This window comes from Culex pipiens, chromosome 2 (genome assembly GCF_016801865.2).
Source record: "Culex pipiens pallens isolate TS chromosome 2, TS_CPP_V2, whole genome shotgun sequence".
Lineage (NCBI taxonomy): Eukaryota > Metazoa > Arthropoda > Insecta > Diptera > Culicidae > Culex > Culex pipiens.
In genome coordinates, this window is record NC_068938.1 from 144,002,211 (window position 1) to 144,020,106 (window position 17,896).

The 17,896-nt window shown below is 35.9% G+C and overlaps 1 protein-coding gene across 6 annotated transcripts in view; it reads right to left on the bottom strand.

Moving 5' to 3' along the window:
• The window catches only part of LOC120416214 (uncharacterized), a 190,021-nt gene that overhangs the window by 157,054 nt on the left and 15,071 nt on the right, over positions 1-17,896 (bottom strand). The window lies entirely within an intron of this gene.

Genomic DNA, 17,896 nt, shown 5'->3' on the forward strand with positions numbered 1-17,896 from the left:
GATAGTTGCTCATTTCGTTCCGTGTACCATAATTCTCCAAAAAAGGCAAGATTTTTCACGACTCACCGGGGAAGTATTAGGGCGCAGTCTGTTTTCTGATTGCAGCAGCACACTTCCTTTCGGATCTGGCGTTTCTGTCTGTCCTAAGCTGGCAACACTGCTGGGTTCCGTTGAGTGTGGAAGCCGGATTATGATGGAAGCTGTTGGAAGTCGTCGACAACTAGCTTCTTCCTCTCCAAACCCGGCGCACGGATGTGCATTCTTGGCCCGAATGCTGCTGTTGTTGTCCCACCGATGAGTATAGAGCACACGGTTTCGGTTTCGGAAAGTTTCCGAGAAAGATTCGAGGATTGTGAGCTCTGCGCTGGTAACAGGTAGATCAATGGCAGGAAGATGCAACGAGTTGAGGTGGGGGGGAAGAGACTGAGGACAATCTCATTATCATCATTTCGTGTACAGTTTATTCGAAGCACGAGAAAGAGGCTAGCGCAAGAGTTGAAAGTTTCGAAGGTGATGAAAGAAACTAAGCTGAAACAGCTATGACAACGGCGAACTTGGAAAAGGCACCGCGACGATGGCAAAGTTGAAGTGCCCAAGTGTCGAAGCGATGCGGAACAACGGGCTTAATTTAGTGTGTGGGATAGGGTGGTTCATTGAAGTTTTTTGACCATCTGTCCTTTTAAAACTTTTGTCTTTTTACCTTTTGACGTACATGCAAAGAATAATTTTCAAATTGATTTATGAACCATTCTATTACAAAATGATGTGTAGGAGGATAACAACGAGCAGCTTAGAAAATGGCTCCGAACCTGATGGGAAAGGATGATGCTCGGGTCTAAACTTCCGAGCGAACCAACTATTTAGCGAAGAATTTATAAAACTTGGCTCCAAACGATGCAAGGACGAAGACCAACTGGTTGCAAGTTCTGGGAAAAGTTTTTTTCCTCCGTTGGTAAGTGCGTCTCTTCCGGGGTGAAACTAAGCTTGGGTTGAATGGTGCTCACTCGAGCTCTTTGGCTTATCCTGATTCGATGATGGCGTCGTTGAAGTGCTGTTTGTTTTTCCGTGTTTTTTACATTTGCATTTTTTACGGGTAGATAAAGTTTTTTTCTTCTCAGAAGAAGGACCAAGAAAGCTTTCTCGATATTAATATTTTGATGATGTTAGTTGAAGACCTGGTTGGTGTGCTGAGAATTTGCAAGCTTCGGGTTTGAAGTTTTTTTTTATTTCTTAGTCAACAAATGGTTTAGAAAAAAAGAAATATTAGTTTTATGCAAATAAAAAAAACCGCAGATCTTCCTTTAAGGTTGCACTTTTGTAAGTTTAGGTTCAAACTCATCAATTTTTGCTGAATATTTGAAGTGTTTTTATATAATAACTTATTTCTGTTTTTTTCATGAATTGAAGAGCACTTCAAAACAGATGAAATTCAATTTGAAAACTACTTCTTCTATCATCTAACGTCAACAGCAGAGTGTACTCAGTGGAAAACAAACAACACTCTGAATACAGCAACAAATATTTTGTTAGGGATACACTGACTTGACGCATTTTTTTCATTTTTTTTTCAAATTCTTATTTAAATGAAAAGTAAATTTTTATTAATCAAACAGTAAATTCCATAATAACAACAAGATATCGTCAAATTTTCAAATGTGACCACTGTCCACAACGGTGACGTTTTAGTGAGAACTGACGCACTTCCGCTGGGCACGCGTATGTCATGTTTAGTTTGGCCGCTGGGAATAGGTCCCGAAACACACACACACACACCAGCAACTCTGCAATAAATTATGCAGCTGATGCATTTTCCAATTTTCCATCCACGCTGAGTGAAATTTATCTATGCTGAAATAACAACCCACCAAAGGGCCGGAAAAATCCCATTAGGCCAAGGGTGCCGCTGGTTTTGCCGCGTGCATGCTCACGTGTCACAAGTGTCAATTTGTAAAGACTGCATACATGCAAGCAGCGAGTTCTGCGTTGTTTTGCCTGTTTGGCCATTGCTAATATTTTAGGAAGTTTATTTCGCCCCCATTAAAAATTTGCTCGAAAAATCAAGGATCAAGAATTTTGGTTTTAGGAAACTTTTTGATTATCATTTTCAGCACTATTGAACCCGTTTATAAATGTTTTGTATTTTCGTGAAATTCAAATGTAGAGTACCTAAATAAATGTTTTTCGCATAAAAAAATATATTTTCTTCCAAAATTGAGCAATTCTCTACGAAATCGTTTTTTTTTTAAATTTTTGTATTTTTTAGTCCGTTTGAAACTTTTTTGGTGCCTTCGGTATGCCCAAAGAAGCCATTTAGCATCATTAGTTTGACCATATAATTCTCCATACAAGTTTGGCAGCTGTCCATACATTAATGATGTGTGTGTGTGTGTGTGCAACCAACCAAACGGGACCACGCGGCCGCTTCTTACAAATTGAGTTGTTTCCATGTATTTTTAGATCTACAGTTAAACCTCGCATAAGAGCGCCTCGCATATGCAACTTTGCATATACGAGTCATTCCACCTGATTCGGTTTTGTCGCAAGAGTTGCATATGCGAGGTACAGGGCTTATGGGATTTTGGCTATATGGGAGACATAGCCTATATTGTTATAAAAAATCATCATAACTATGCAAATTTATAGTGTTTTGGAATCGTTATGAAGTCAGCTATACAGCTACACCAAATTTACAAGGTTTACGATGTTCTAGATCATCCGAAACTTCCTCAAGTTAAGGCCTATGTGTTCACCGCCGTACAAGTATGAGGTAGCGATTGTGACTGTGGTTTTTGACCTCAGATCATATCCGGATAGCCTCAGGGAGGTTCAGGGACTAGTCTACCAATATGTGGTGATGTTGTAGGTCTTCTGTAGAGTCCCGGGAGTTACGATCGATGAGTCTACCGCCGTAACAAGATAGAGGTCGGAGATTTTTGACCCCAGATCATATCCAGATAGCCTCAGGGAGGTTCAGGGACTAGTCTACCGATATGTGGTGATGTTCTGGGTCTTCTGTAGAGTCCCGGGAGTTACGACCGATGGGTCTACCGCCGTAGCAAGATAGAGGTCAGAGGTTTTTGACCCCAGATCATATCCAGATAGCCTCAGGGAGGTTCAGGGACTAGTCTACCGATATGTGGTGATGTTCTGGGTCTTCTGTAGAGTCCCGGGAGTTACGACCGATGGGTCTACCGCCGTAGCAAGATAGAGGTCAGAGGTTTTTGACCTCAGATTATATCCGGAGAGCCTCAGGGAGGTTCAGGGACTAGTCTACCAATATGTGGTGATGTTGTAGGTCTTCTGTAGAGTCCCGGGAGTTACGATCGATGAGTCTACCGCCGTAACAAGATAGAGGTCGGAGATTTTTGACCCCAGATCATATCCAGATAGCCTCAGGGAGGTTCAGGGACTAGTCTACCGATATGTGGTGATGTTCTGGGTCTTCTGTAGAGTCCCGGGAGTTACGACCGATGGGTCTACCGCCGTAGCAAGATAGAGGTCAGAGGTTTTTGACCTCAGATTATATCCGGAGAGCCTCAGGGAGGTTCAGGGACTAGTCTACCGATGTGTGGTGATGTTCTGGGTCTTCTGTAGAGTCCCGGGAGATACGACCGATGGGTCTACCACCGTGACAATAAAGAGGTCGAAGACTTTTGACCCCAGATCATATCCAGATAGCCTCAGGGAGGTTCAGGGACTAGTCTACCGATATGTGGTGATGTTCTGGGTCTTCTGTAGAGTCCCGGGAGTTACGACCGATGGGTCTACCACCGTAACAAGATAGAGGTCAGTGGTTTTTGACCGCAGATCATATCCGGATAGCCTCAGGGAGGTTCAGGGACTAGTCTACCAATATGTGGTGATGTTGTAGGTCTTCTGTAGAGTCCCGGGAGTTACGATCGATGAGTCTACCGCCGTAACAAGATAGAGGTCAATGGTTTTTGACCGCAGATCATATCCGGATAGCCTCAGGGAGGTTCAGGGACTAGTCTACCAATATGTGGTGATGTTGTAGGTCTTCTGTAGAGTCCCGGGAGTTACGATCGATGAGTCTACCACCGTAACAAGATAGAGGTCGGAAATTTTTGACCCCAGATCATATCCAGATAGCCTCAGGGAGGTTCAGGGACTAGTCTACCGATATGTGGTGATGTTCTGGGTCTTCTGTAGAGTCCCGGGAGATACGACCGATGGGTCTACCACCGTAACAAGATAGAGGTCAGTGGTTTTTGACCGCAGATCATATCCGGATAGCCTCAGGGCGGTTCAGGGACTAGTCTACCAATATGTGGTGATGTTCTGGGTCTTCTGTAGAGTCCCGGGAGTTACGACCGATGGGTCTACCACCGTAATAAGATAGAGGTCAGTGGTTTTTGACCGCAGATCATATCCGGATAGCCATCGGTCGTAACTCCCGGGATCTTAAAGAAGACCCAGAACATCACCAAATATCGGTAGACTAGCCCCTGAACCTCCCTGAGGCTTTCCGGATATGATCTGAGCTAAAAAACCTCCGACCTCTATCTTGTTATGACGGTAGACTCATCGGTCGTAACTCCCGGGACTCTACAGAAAACCCAGAACATCGCCACACATCGGTAGACTAGTCCCTGAACCTCCCTGAGGCTACCTGGATATGATCTGAGGTCAAAAATCTCCGACCTCTGTCTTGTTACGTCGGTAGACCCATCGACTGTAACTCCCAGGACACTACAGGTGACCCAGAACATCACCACATATCGGTAGACTAGTCCCTGAACCTCCCTGAGGCTCTCCGGATATAATCTGAGGTCAAAAACCATTGACCTCTATCTTGTTACGGTGGTAGACTAATCGGTCATAACTCCCAGGACTTTACAGAAGACCCAGAACATTACCACATATCGGTAGCCTAGTCCCTGAACCTCCCTGAGGCTATCTGGATATGATCTGGGGTCAATTACCTCCGACCTCTATCTTGTTACGGCGGTAGACACATCGGCCGTAACTCCCGGGACTCTACAGAAGACCTGGAACATCACACCATATCGGTAGACTAGTCCCTGAACCTCCCTGAGGCTATCCGAATATGATCTGAGGTCAAAAACCTCTGACCTCTATCTTGTTACGGCGGTAGACCCATCGGTCGTAACTCCCGGGACTCTACAGAAGACCCAGAACATCACCACATATCGATAGACTAGTCCCTGAACCTCCCTGAGGCTATCTGGATATGATCTGGGGTCAAAAATATCCGACCTCTATCTTGTTACGGCGGTAGACTTATCGATCGTAACTCCCGGGACTCTACAGAAGACCTACAACATCACCACATATTGGTAGACTAGTCCCTGAACCTCCCTGAGGCTATCCGGATATGATCTGCGGTCAAAAACCACTGACCTCTATCTTGTTACGGTGGTAGACCCATCGGTCGTAACTCCCGGGACTCTACAGAAGACCCAGAACATCACCACATATCGGTAGACTAGTCCCTGAACCTCCCTGAGGCTATCTGGATATGATCTGGGGTCAAAAGTCTCCGACCTCTATATTGTCACGGTGGTAGACCCATCGGTCGTAACTCCCGGGACTCTACAGAAGACCCAGAACATCACCACACATCGGTAGACTAGTCCCTGAACCTCTCTGAGGCTATCCGGATATGATCTGAGGTCAAAAACCACAGTCACAATCGCTACCTCATACTTGTACGGCGGTGAACACATAGGCCTTAACTTGAGGAAGTTTCGGATGACCTAGAACATCGTAAACCTTGTAAATTTGGTGTAGCTGTATAGCTGACTTCATAACGATTCCAAAACACTATAAATTTGCAAAGTTATGATGATTTTTTATAACAATATAGGCCATGTCTCCCATATAGCCAAAATCCCATAAGCCCTGTACCTCGCATATGCGTGCTTCGCATAAGAAACCCCCATATGAGTTGCATATGCGAGGTTTAACTGTACATTCTATACATGCAAATAACTCACATAGGCATTTGGAAGGTGTTAGCTCTGCCGAGCTTCGGTGACCCATTTCTACGCTGGCTAGCCGAGCGCGAGGTACTTCAGCTTTATCGATAAGCCCCGCCCTGAAGAACGTTTGCACTAATCGGATTCAAACGTTATTTAGAACTTCCGAACCCTTGTCAAATGGACAAGGACCCAGCGCGTATATAGTTGATAGTAACAGTATTCCTAATTCCAGTCATAGCTCACCAAGTCGCGATGGCCTAGTGGTTAGCATTTTGCTTACCAATCCAAAGGACGGCGGATCGAACCCCGACTCAAGCGACTTTGATTTTTCGTTCATGTTCAGAGTTTCATGATTTATATTTCCAATACTTTCTCGTTGGGGGCAGATGGGAATCGAACCCAGGACCATTCGCTTACAAAGCGAACACCGTAACCAGTCAGCCACGGCCGCTCCCCGCAGCTGTCCATACAATAATGATTTACGAATATTCAAAAATCTGTATCTTTTGAAAGAATTTTTTGATCGACTTGGTGTCTTCGGCAAAGTTGATAAGGACTACACTGAAAAAAAAAATTATACACGGTTAAAAAAACTAGAATTTTATTTGCAAAAAATATTATTTTGTTTTTTTTTTAACTTTTTGATATGTTTAAGGGGACATTAAATGCCAACTTTTGAGAAATTTCCAGAGCGGGCAAAAAATATTTGAGCGAGTTATGAACTTCCAAATAATTAAAAAAAAAATCGAAATATTAGTCGCACACATTTTTTAACTTCAGTTCTCGATGTAAAATCAAATTTGCAATCAAAAAGTACCATTATGAAACAATGATAATGTGCACCGTTTTCAAGTTAAAGCCATTAGGTTAAGAGAAAATTCTCTATATTTTGCTTTTTTGAACTTAGTGGATACAACCCTAGTTGCTGAGAAATTGACATTAAAAACAGGAACATTGATGTTTTCTAAGACTCACCCTAACAACAATCATTTTCTAATGTCGATATCTCAGCAACTATCGATCTGATTTACAATGATAAAATAAAAAACATTCATAAAATTTTCCGATCTTTTCGAAAACAAAAATTTCAAAAATTTTGAATGAGGAATAACATTTCAAAAGGACTAAACATTCAATATTACGCCCTTTTAAAATGTTACTCATGATTATATTTTTTCAAAATATTGTTTTCGAAAAGATCATTAAATTTCACGAATGTTTCAAATTTTAACATTGTCAATCGGCATTAGAAAATGGTGGGTTGTTTGGTGAGACTTAGAAAACATAAATTTTCCTGTTTTTAAACTGTGCATGGCAATATCTCAGCATCAAAAGGTCTTACCAACAAAGTTCAGAAAAGCTAAATATGGAAAATTTTCTCAGCTCTTCAATTCTTTTTTGTCAAAAGTTGGAAAAATGTGCACTAGTTTAAAAAAATAAAAAAAACCGTGACTATTTTCAATAAAGTTACCTAAAAATGGCTATAATTTGAAAACGGTGCACTTTTTCAAAATTTCACCAGAATACTTTTTGATTGCAAATTTGATTTACATCGAAAAATGAAGTTGAAAAATTTTTGCGGTCAATATTTTGAATAGTATTGATTCAAAAATTCAGAATACGATCAAAGATTTTTTACACATTCTGGAAATTTCTGAAAAGTTTGCATTTGATGTTCCCTAAAACATATCAAAAAATAAGAAAAAAATAAAAATAGTGTTTTGTTTTTGCAAATCAAGTTTTAGTGACAATAAGTAAAAATCATTTTTTTTTAGTATAGTTCATATCCATATCTACAAATTTGCCGAAGACACCAAATCGATCAAAAAATTGCATTAAAAGATACAGATTTATTGAATTTTCATATTTCATTTTTGCTGCCACATTAGTACGGAAAATAATATGGCAAGTTTCTGCCAGACCAAAAAAAAAAATACTTTAACCCGAGCAGGGGTAAATAACACGGGAATACCAAATTTTGGTATTACTTGGGCAAATAACAGCGACCAAAATGTGCCCTTGGTTGCCCAGTAATAGATGGTAAAATACCATGAAATCATACCAAAATCTTGTATGTGTAAGGGCACAACAATACCAAACCATGTTATTCCAAGGGTAAAATAATACCTCAAAATAAAACCATTTCAATACCAAGTTGAGGTCTTCTGGATTTTTGAACATTGCTTGAATACCAAAACTTGGTATTGCCATGGTTTTATTTTTAGGTATTCCCGCGCCCTTGGAAAATCATATTTTGGTATTTCTGTGGTCTTTCACATACATGATTTTGGTATGATTTCATGGTATTTTACCATCTATTACTGGGCAACCAAGAGTACATTATGGTCGCTGGTATTTGAACAAGTAATACCAAAATTTGGTATTTTCATACCATTTTTAGTGCAGCAGTTGCAGTTAGTGAAAAAACGGAAATTATTCATATGCAACAGCCAAATCTACTCACCTGATGATTCCATGTTGTTATTAGTGATATTCTTCACCACACCGAATGCATTTGTCATTGGTGAACGGCCTGTGCTTGAAGTTCTTGAAGCTTCTGTAAAATAACAAGATTGAAAAATAAGTATTATTAAAATGAAACTGAATTGAAATTCACCAAAATTCATTAATCTGTCGATATTAGACGACTTAGAGATATTTCAACGTTTTTGAAAAAAAATATTAGTGGGTATATCACAACAATTTTTAAAATCATCTTTAACATTTTTGGGTTTCAAGTCATTTTAGCGCAAAATTAATTAACTCGTAAATTTTTTTTAACAAATTTCCCATAGTTTCAGAGAAAATTGATGAAACCTTTCAATATCCAAATAATATCAAAATGTGCCATCCTGACTTAGAAAATTTTCCACAATTTCAAGTCATTTCTGTAGGGGGTATATCAAAAATGTTTAAAATCAAGTTTGAAATTTCCGGTATTGAATGAAAGCATTCGCTTTGAGACATCATTTTAGCGCAAAATTAATTATTTTGTCAAAATTGGTCAAAATTTTCCCATAGTTTCAGAGGAATTTGATAAAACACTTAAATACCAAAATAATACCAAAATGTGCCATCCTGACTTAGAAAATTTTCCACAATTTCAAGTCATTTCTGTAGGGGGTATATCAAAAATGTTTAAAATAAAGTTTGAAATTTACGGTATTGAATGAAAGCATTCGCTTTGAGACATCATTTTAGCGCAAAATTAATTATTTTGTCAAAATTGGTAAAAATTTTCCCATAGTTTCAGAGGAATTTGATAAAACACTTTAATACCAAAATAATACCAAAATGTGCCATCCTGACTTAGAAAATTTTCCACAATTTCAAGTCATTTCTGTAGGGGGTATATCAAAAATGTTTAAAATCAAGTTTGAAATTTCCGGTTTTCAATGAAAGCATTCGCTTTGAGACATCATTTTAGCGCAAAATTAATTATTTTGTCAAAATTGGTCAAAATTTTCCCATAGTTTCAGAGGAATTTGATAAAACACTTAAATACCAAAATAATACCAAAATGTGCCATCCTGACTTAGAAAATTTTCCACAATTTCAAGTCATTTCTGTAGGGGGTATATCAAAAATGTTTAAAATAAAGTTTGAAATTTACGGTATTGAATGAAAGCATTCGCTTTGAGACATCATTTTAGCGCAAAATTAATTATTTTGTCAAAATTGGTAAAAATTTTCCCATAGTTTCAGAGGAATTTGATAAAACACTTTAATACCAAAATAATACCAAAATGTGCCATCCTGACTTAGAAAATTTTCCACAAATTCAAGTCATTTCTGTAGGGGGTATATCAAAAATGTTTAAAATCAAGTTTGAAATTTCCGGTTTTCAATGAAAGCATTCGCTTTGAGACATCATTTTAGCGCAAAATTAATTATTTTGTCAAAATTGGTCAAAATTTTCCCATACTTGCAGAGGAATTTGATAAAATACTGTAATACCAAAAGAATACCAAAATGTGGTGTTCGATCATTGACAAATTCTGCAATTTTGCAATATCAAAACAATACCTTAAATTGGTATGATACCACATTTTGCTCTTGCATAATCCTTAAGACAAATTTTAAAGGGTCCAGGAATACCAAAATTTGGTATTGATACCAGAGAAAGGTATTATTACGCATTTCCCTTGTTATTTACCCATGCTCGGGAAGAAAATACCGATTTCGTAGAAAAATGCTAAAATTAAACAAATGTAATTTTACTATGTTTTCATAATGCTTTAATTACATTGGTCTGTGATTAATATTTTTAAATAAAATTATCATAAAAACAATTACGACAAGAGACTACAACGAGGACAGTTTGTGTTACAAGAGCAAACAAACGCATCCCGCAGAACATCAAAACCAAAACCACACCAAACCATCTGACGGCCACTTGTGCGAAAGCCTGGTGGGTACAATTTCTGGACCACCATCGACGACGGATGTCCTTCGCCCCTTTGTCCACCTCCCCCAGGGGAGTGCCCAACAAGTACCCCAAAGGGGTTGGTGAGAACTGTTCGCTGCTGTTTTTGGGTCGGTGAATAGTTGGGTAAATTTATTGTTCTTGATTTGAATTCCTGGCGGCATATTGTCCTGCAAGAGGAACCGGAATCGTTTAAAATATTCAACGGTTTAATTAATTTAATTGAAATCGATACCCGGGAAATCCCGGGACATGGCTACGGTGCGTGGTACTTCCTCGGGGGATATCTCAGCGCGTGTGTTCGGCGGTTGCCTTGGGGACGTTTGTAAATTTGCATCACATGCTAATGCTTCAAGGAAATAAGTATCTGCTTTAGGAGATGCGATTTGTGCAGAGACGTTGCGACGACTTGATTGTTTCAGTTGCTTAAATTTTTCTGTAGATTTATTTAACCAGAATGAAAATGTACATAATAAAAATGCTTTACATATGTTCACACCACCCCCACAAAATCACCCCTCGGCACACCTCTGCGTTCGAAACGACCGGGAACTGTTTGTCAGCTTTGCGGTTGTTTTACACAAGTTTCGCTCACGCAAGTCCAAGTGCCAACAGAAGTAAACAAGGCATCAGCTCGCCACACCGCGGCGCCATTGTACTTCTCCAGGGCATCCAACGACATGACAAGCCTAACTAGACATCACCCCCAAAACCCAGAGGGGAGAAATGTTCCGACACACGCGGTGGGACGCTGCCATCACGCCAGGCCTATTTGTACAAAAGCTGCTGCTGCTCGGTCCTCGTAAATCATGCTCCTTTTGGTATGTACGACCACGTGTCCCATCAGCAGCTCCCATCCCGACCTCAGAAGATTGATGAGTCTCCATCGAATAGCAAAATAACAGAACACGGGGAACGGAACGGAACCTGCAAATTGGTCATGTGATTCCATTAGGGAGCCAGTGATGTCCCGTTGTTTGAGGACTTGTTACTACTGGCGGTGGATTGCAATTACTTCGGGTGGGAACCTGTTATGGGATGTAACATAACAAAAGACTACTACAGATTCTTGCATAGAGGCCGACTTGTAAAACATTAATGAATTATCAAAACAATGGTCTTCGATAATTTTAAAAGATTGCTCAAAACATTCTTTTGTTGCAATTTAGCATTGTTTGAATAAAAACAAAAAACACTTGTCAATGTTTTGAGTAAAAGATAAAATTTGGACCTGTAATAAAACCACTAACGTCAATTTTATTCTGAATGGTGGAAATTTACGTACAGTGTTATCAATTATATTGTTTCAATTATTTTTTGTTGTTTGAATCGAATTAATTAACAAATTGATTTTTTCCTTGTAATTTTCGTTATTTATTTCATATATTTAGGCCAAGGCAAACTTAATTTCATGTTTTCGTCCCTCATCTTCAAAATTTTACCAATAAAATAAGAAATAAAAAAAGTTGATATCCACAAGCAATTTTCAACCGATTTCGAAAGTTATCTAAAATTAGTAGAGTATAATTCTGTAACAACTTTTCAATAGGGCGAAACACTCAGATGTAAACAAACTGAGTTTTTGTCAGAATCTTATAAAGCGAACAAAACTGATTCCAAAACACCCTCCATCATCACAAAATTCCGAAAATACGTAGTTTTACAAGCAAAAAACAAAAGGGCTAATCAACAACATCAATCAAAACAAACCAAATTGAGTTTCCGCCCTTGTGTTTTAATCCAATCACGAGGGGCGAATGTAGTGTTTTCTGCAAGTTCCGACGTATATTTAAAAACACTAAATTTTCGTTATAATTTTGTGAATTTTAACCTGACAATCCTCAAAATGGATCAAAATGTATGTTTTTGATGTCTCTGACCAAACTTCCACAACAAACACAGATTTGTATGATCCTAAATCAGGGGTGCTCAAAGTTTTTGGAGGCCGGGCCAAATTTGAAGCTCAAATGAGCTTACGGGCAAAATTAACAAAAAGGTTGTTAAAAAAATTACGATATTTTAATGTAAAAAGATTACATTTCTGTTATTTACAAAAATGTCTATTCAAAATAATAGAAACCACGAAATAACGGGTTTCTATCGGTATTGTTGATTTTTTTGTTTCTGGTATTTGAAAAAATAAAGTTTTTATCTGAATGTACTTGTGTTTTCAACAAAAAAATAAAGTTTTGTTTTTATATTTCGAAAATGGTGGTGACATTACATGTTGAACAATTCATCCATAAGTTGCGGCTAATGAAAAATCGTTGAGAGCCAGAATTTCAACATTTCAATGAAAAAAAACTTTAAGAAAATGTGTTAAGCTTCCGTATAGTTAACCTGCAATCATTATTTTCAAAAAAAAAGCGAAAAAACATTTATTTATTTCATCGAAATTCATTAAAATTCAAATTATTTTTAATAAACCCAAACATGCTCAAATGATTTTAAATGCAAAGGAATGCATATTTGATTAATTTCAGCTGAATGCATCTAAATTTCATTTTTTTTAAGTTTTTTCCTGGTTATTTGAGTCAGTTTTTTAATAATGGTGGAGGGGTGAGTTGATCGACGAAAGCTTTGTAAAATATTTGCTGCAAACTTGATCCTCCGATTTCCACATTTTGTCTGCCTGAATCAGTTGATAGTCAATCAGATTCGTTATCTAACTGTAATGAGTTCGAATCCCTAAGGAAGTGCAAAGTAAGTTTGAGGGTGTTCATAAAAGGGTAAATATGACTTGCAAATTAATAAAGAAAACTTTTATTTTTGCGGCTATTACAGAATTCTACCTAAGTCAAACTTGAACTTTTTTTATATATTTCTAAAAATGTTTGATAAAAGTTTTGACGATATTTACTAGTTTCACTCACATTGAAACGTGTAAAATTGTTTTAATTATAAAATATTTTGAACAAATTGTTTGTATCCTAAAGTGGGGATCAAAATATTGACAAATCATAAGTTTCTTTTTATTAACAAAAAAATAAAAAAAGATTAGCATATAAAACTTAAAATAAACCTTAGTTTTGAAAAAGTATAAAATCACTTTACAAGTGGTCAACGGGCCATTTTACATGATCATTCAAAATGGGTCCGCGGGCCACAAAATATCATCTCGCGGGCCACGTTTGGCCCACGGGCCATACTTTGGGCACCCCTGTCCTAAATACATAACTTTTTAATTTCAATTATTGTAGTATCGGATCTGGTCTGGATTCACAATCTAGATATGAAGGTCCATAGTTTACCGGTTCTTGGGATCCGGGGATTCTGGGTCGAGCAGTTGCAGGACAAAAAGTTAGTGTAGGGAGGTTTAGGAGGAATGCCGTACAAAATCATCGCCTCCGTAACCATCGAAGCTATGCAAAGATTGAGAAGGCAGGATGGTGTTTCCCACTTCCGGCGGGGACACCCCAAAGAACGTCACTTCAATGTAGACCACATCGTCAAACCAACTTGCTACTTACGGTGTATCCTAGCTCAACGAGTCTTGGCCTGAATCGGACTCCTTATGAAGGGTTTCTAGACCAATTTTTTATCACTGAGGTTGCAAATATCACTGTATTATCACTGACTGTCACGTTTAACAATGATAAAATAGTTGTTTCACCACTTTTTTCTTTAAAACCCGAAAAATGAACAAAAAACAAAAGGGCGAATCTGTTGTTTACTTTTGCTTTATGGCGTAACCTGACGGGCTAAACCGTTGTTTTGGTTGAGTGTGTGGCGAATACGGTGGGGCGAAAATGGAGACACGCTCTTCAAAAAGGCGTAATTTGTTTTTCTCAATTTTAAATAGCTAAAACACCTTATTTAATTTCAAATTGCTCTCTATGATGAAATTATTGCTATTTTCTATTACGTTTTGAAAAAAATGATGATTTTCATGCTTTTTTGTGAAAATAGGAATTGATCGGAATTGCAAAATTTTGAATGTTGATTTTCTCGAAACGGCAGGATCGTAGGTTTCGCCCTTTTGAAATATTGTTACTGAATTATTATTTTACTTGTTTATTTGTTTTTGTTTTTGTTTTTGTTTTTGTTTTTGTTTTTGTTTTTGTTTTTGTTTTTGTTTTTGTTTTTGTTTTTGTTTTTGTTTTTGTTTTTGTTTTTGTTTTTGTTTTTGTTTTTGTTTTTGTTTTTGTTTTGGTTTTTGTTTTTGTTTTTGTTTTTGTTTTTGTTTTTGTTTTTGTTTTTGTTTTTGTTTTTGTTTTTGTTTTTGTTTTTGTTTTTGTTTTTGTTTTTGTTTTTGTTTTTGTTTTTGTTTTTGTTTTTGTTTTTGTTTTTGTTTTTGTTTTTGTTTTTGTTTTTGTTTTTGTTTTTGTTTTTGTTTTTGTTTTTGTTTTTGTTTTTGTTTTTGTTTTTGTTTTTGTTTTTGTTTTTGTTTTTGTTTTTGTTTTTGTTTTTGTTTTTGTTTTTGTTTTTGTTTTTGTTTTTGTTTTTGTTTTTGTTTTTGTTTTTGTTTTTGTTTTTGTTTTTGTTTTTGTTTTTGTTTTTGTTTTTGTTTTTGTTTTGTTTTTGTTTTTGTTTTTGTTTTTGTTTTTGTTTTTGTTTTTGTTTTTGTTTTTGTTTTTGTTTTTGTTTTTGTTTTTGTTTTTGTTTTTGTTTTTGTTTTTGTTTTTGTTTTTGTTTTTGTTTTTGTTTTTGTTTTTGTTTTTGTTTTTGTTTTTGTTTTTGTTTTTGTTTTTGTTTTGTTTTTGTTTTTGTTTTTGTTTTTGTTTTTGTTTTTGTTTTTGTTTTTGTTTTTGTTTTTGTTTTTGTTTTTGTTTTTGTTTTTGTTTTTGTTTTTGTTTTTGTTTTGGTTTTTGTTTTTGTTTTTGTTTTTGTTTTTGTTTTTGTTTTTGTTTTTGTTTTTGTTTTTGTTTTTGTTTTTGTTTTGTTTTTGTTTTTGTTTTTGTTTTTGTTTTTGTTTTTGTTTTTGTTTTTGTTTTTGTTTTTGTTTTTGTTTTTGTTTCTTGTTTCTTGTTTCTTGTTTCTTGTTTTTGTTTTTGTTTTTGTTTTTGTTTTTGTTTTTGTTTTTGTTTTTGTTTTTGTTTTTGTTTTTGTTTTTGTTTTTGTTTTTGTTTTTGTTTTTGTTTTTGTTTTGTTTTTGTTTTTGTTTTTGTTTTTGTTTTTGTTTTTGTTTTTGTTCTTGTTTTTGTTTTTGTTTTTGTTTTTGTTTTTGTTTTTGTTTTTGTTTTTGTTTTGTTTTTGTTTTTGTTTTTGTTTTTGTTTTTGTTTTTGTTTTTGTTTTTGTTTTTGTTTTTGTTTTTGTTTTTGTTTTTGTTTTTGTTTTTGTTTTTGTTTTTGTTTTTGTTTTTGTTTTTGTTTTTGTTTTTGTTTTTGTTTTTGTTTTTGTTTTTGTTTTTGTTTTTGTTTTTGTTTTTGTTTTTGTTTTTGTTTTTGTTTTTGTTTTTGTTTTTGTTTTTGTTTTTGTTTTTGTTTTTGTTTTTGTTTTTGTTTTTGTTTTTGTTTTTGTTTTTGTTTTTGTTTTTGTTTTTGTTTTTGTTTTTGTTTTTGTTTTTGTTTTTGTTTTTGTTTTTGTTTTTGTTTTTGTTTTTGTTTTTGTTTTTGTTTTTGTTTTTGTTTTTGTTTTTGTTTTTGTTTTTGTTTTTGTTTTTGTTTTGGTTTTTGTTTTTGTTTTTGTTTTTGTTTTTGTTTTTGTTTTTGTTTTTGTTTTTGTTTTTGTTTTTGTTTTTGTTTTTGTTTTTTGTTTTTGTTTTTGTTTTTGTTTTTGTTTTTGTTTTTGTTTTTGTTTTTGTTTTTGTTTTTGTTTTTGTTTTTGTTTTTGTTTTTGTTTTTGTTTTTGTTTTTGTTTTTGTTTTTGTTTTTGTTTTTGTTTTTGTTTTTGTTTTTGTTTTTGTTTTTGTTTTTGTTTTTGTTTTTGTTTTTGTTTTTGTTTTTGTTTTTGTTTTTGTTTTTGTTTTTGTTTTTGTTTTTGTTTTTGTTTTTGTTTTTGTTTTTGTTTTTGTTTTTGTTTTTGTTTTTGTTTTTGTTTTTGTTTTTGTTTTTGTTTTTCTTTTTGAAGATGTTTCAAAAAACGGTTAAATTTTTAGCAAGGAACATGAAATCCATAGAGATTTAAACTTTGTTTTTTAAGAAGACTTGAAGTTTTGAATATATGAAAAAAAGAAATGAAAATCTTTAACTTTCATTATTTATTTTCATATAAATTAACCCTTCTTTTGAATAATCCACAGCAACAAACATTTGTAGGGAATGATTTGTCCTGAGGAATGGGCCATCATGGCGAAAGGATTTCTGTGGAACGATAATATAAAGGGATGGGGTTTGACTAGCGGTGTGCTGGATTTCCAATCCAGAGGTTGTGAGTTCGATTCTCGTACCGGGATGATGAAGCTTTTTAAAATGCGATTTTCATACAAAATTTGAAAAAGACGGGTATTTATACTCGAGAAAAAAAAAACAAGTTAGCAATAATTATTGCTATAAACAAATGTTCATCAAGTTTGTTGTTTTTGTACAAAATTAGTATAAAGTGGTTCCAACATTTTTATTGCAAGGTTTCGTCGCTCGATTAGAACCCTGAGAGTTGTTGTTGTTATTACATTTATTTTTGACAGCTTTAACCATTGGTCATTCACTGCTCTATTCTGAGGTAACATTTCGCAACGCCATTTATTTTTCTTGAAGTTTCAACTCAAAATGTTCCAGTTTCATCATAATTAAAAAAATACTCAGATTTTTCAAAAATTTCAAATTGCATGTGTAAATGAAAATAAAAATATTATTACCCTGCAAAAACAATTGATGAAATACAAGGGAGTTTGTGTCATCTCAATGATTTGATGAGAAACATTTATTATTCTTCTCCAAAACAACAATCGATTCAAGTCAACTTCTTCTCGAACAACAAATCCTGCTCCTCTAAAAACGAATGATGACGTCCTTGTGCAAGCTGGGTGGCTCCAACTGATATCGGTACAACAAACTTCTTGGCCCAACTCTGCACTAGCCTTCTCTCTTCTTGCCAGCCCCGATAAGCTGTTCCAAATCCCAAATCCCAGTCCCAAACTTTGGGCAGCTTAATTTGCTGACAGGGCAAAGAAAGAGCTCCCCGAAAAGTGAAACTTTTATTCGAACAGCAGCAAGTTGTTCCCAGCAGCATCAGCTTCGGGTTAGTTGAGTGACAAAATCAATTTATATTTAAATTTCCAGGTTCTTCGCAAAAGTACTACTAACTGCTGTATAGTGGTGGTGGTGGTGGTGCACAAAGACTTAAACTTTTGGCCCGGCGCATTGGTTTTCTCCATCGTCATCGCCGGAACCCCCGGAGTTGAGTGTCCGCAAGACGATCGATGGGGTCTGTGCGGAGAGGGCAATGTCACCCCGTGTTCAGATTGGACTCTGTGGAGTTGCACCGCCCGTATCTACCTCAGAAACTTGCAGTAGATTTGCATCCTTCTTGTGAGAATATGATTTATTCGGAAGAGAGACTTGTGTGGGTGTGTGTATCAACCAGGAAGATACAGGAAGTTTCAGGTTGTCGTCGGTGCCTGAACAA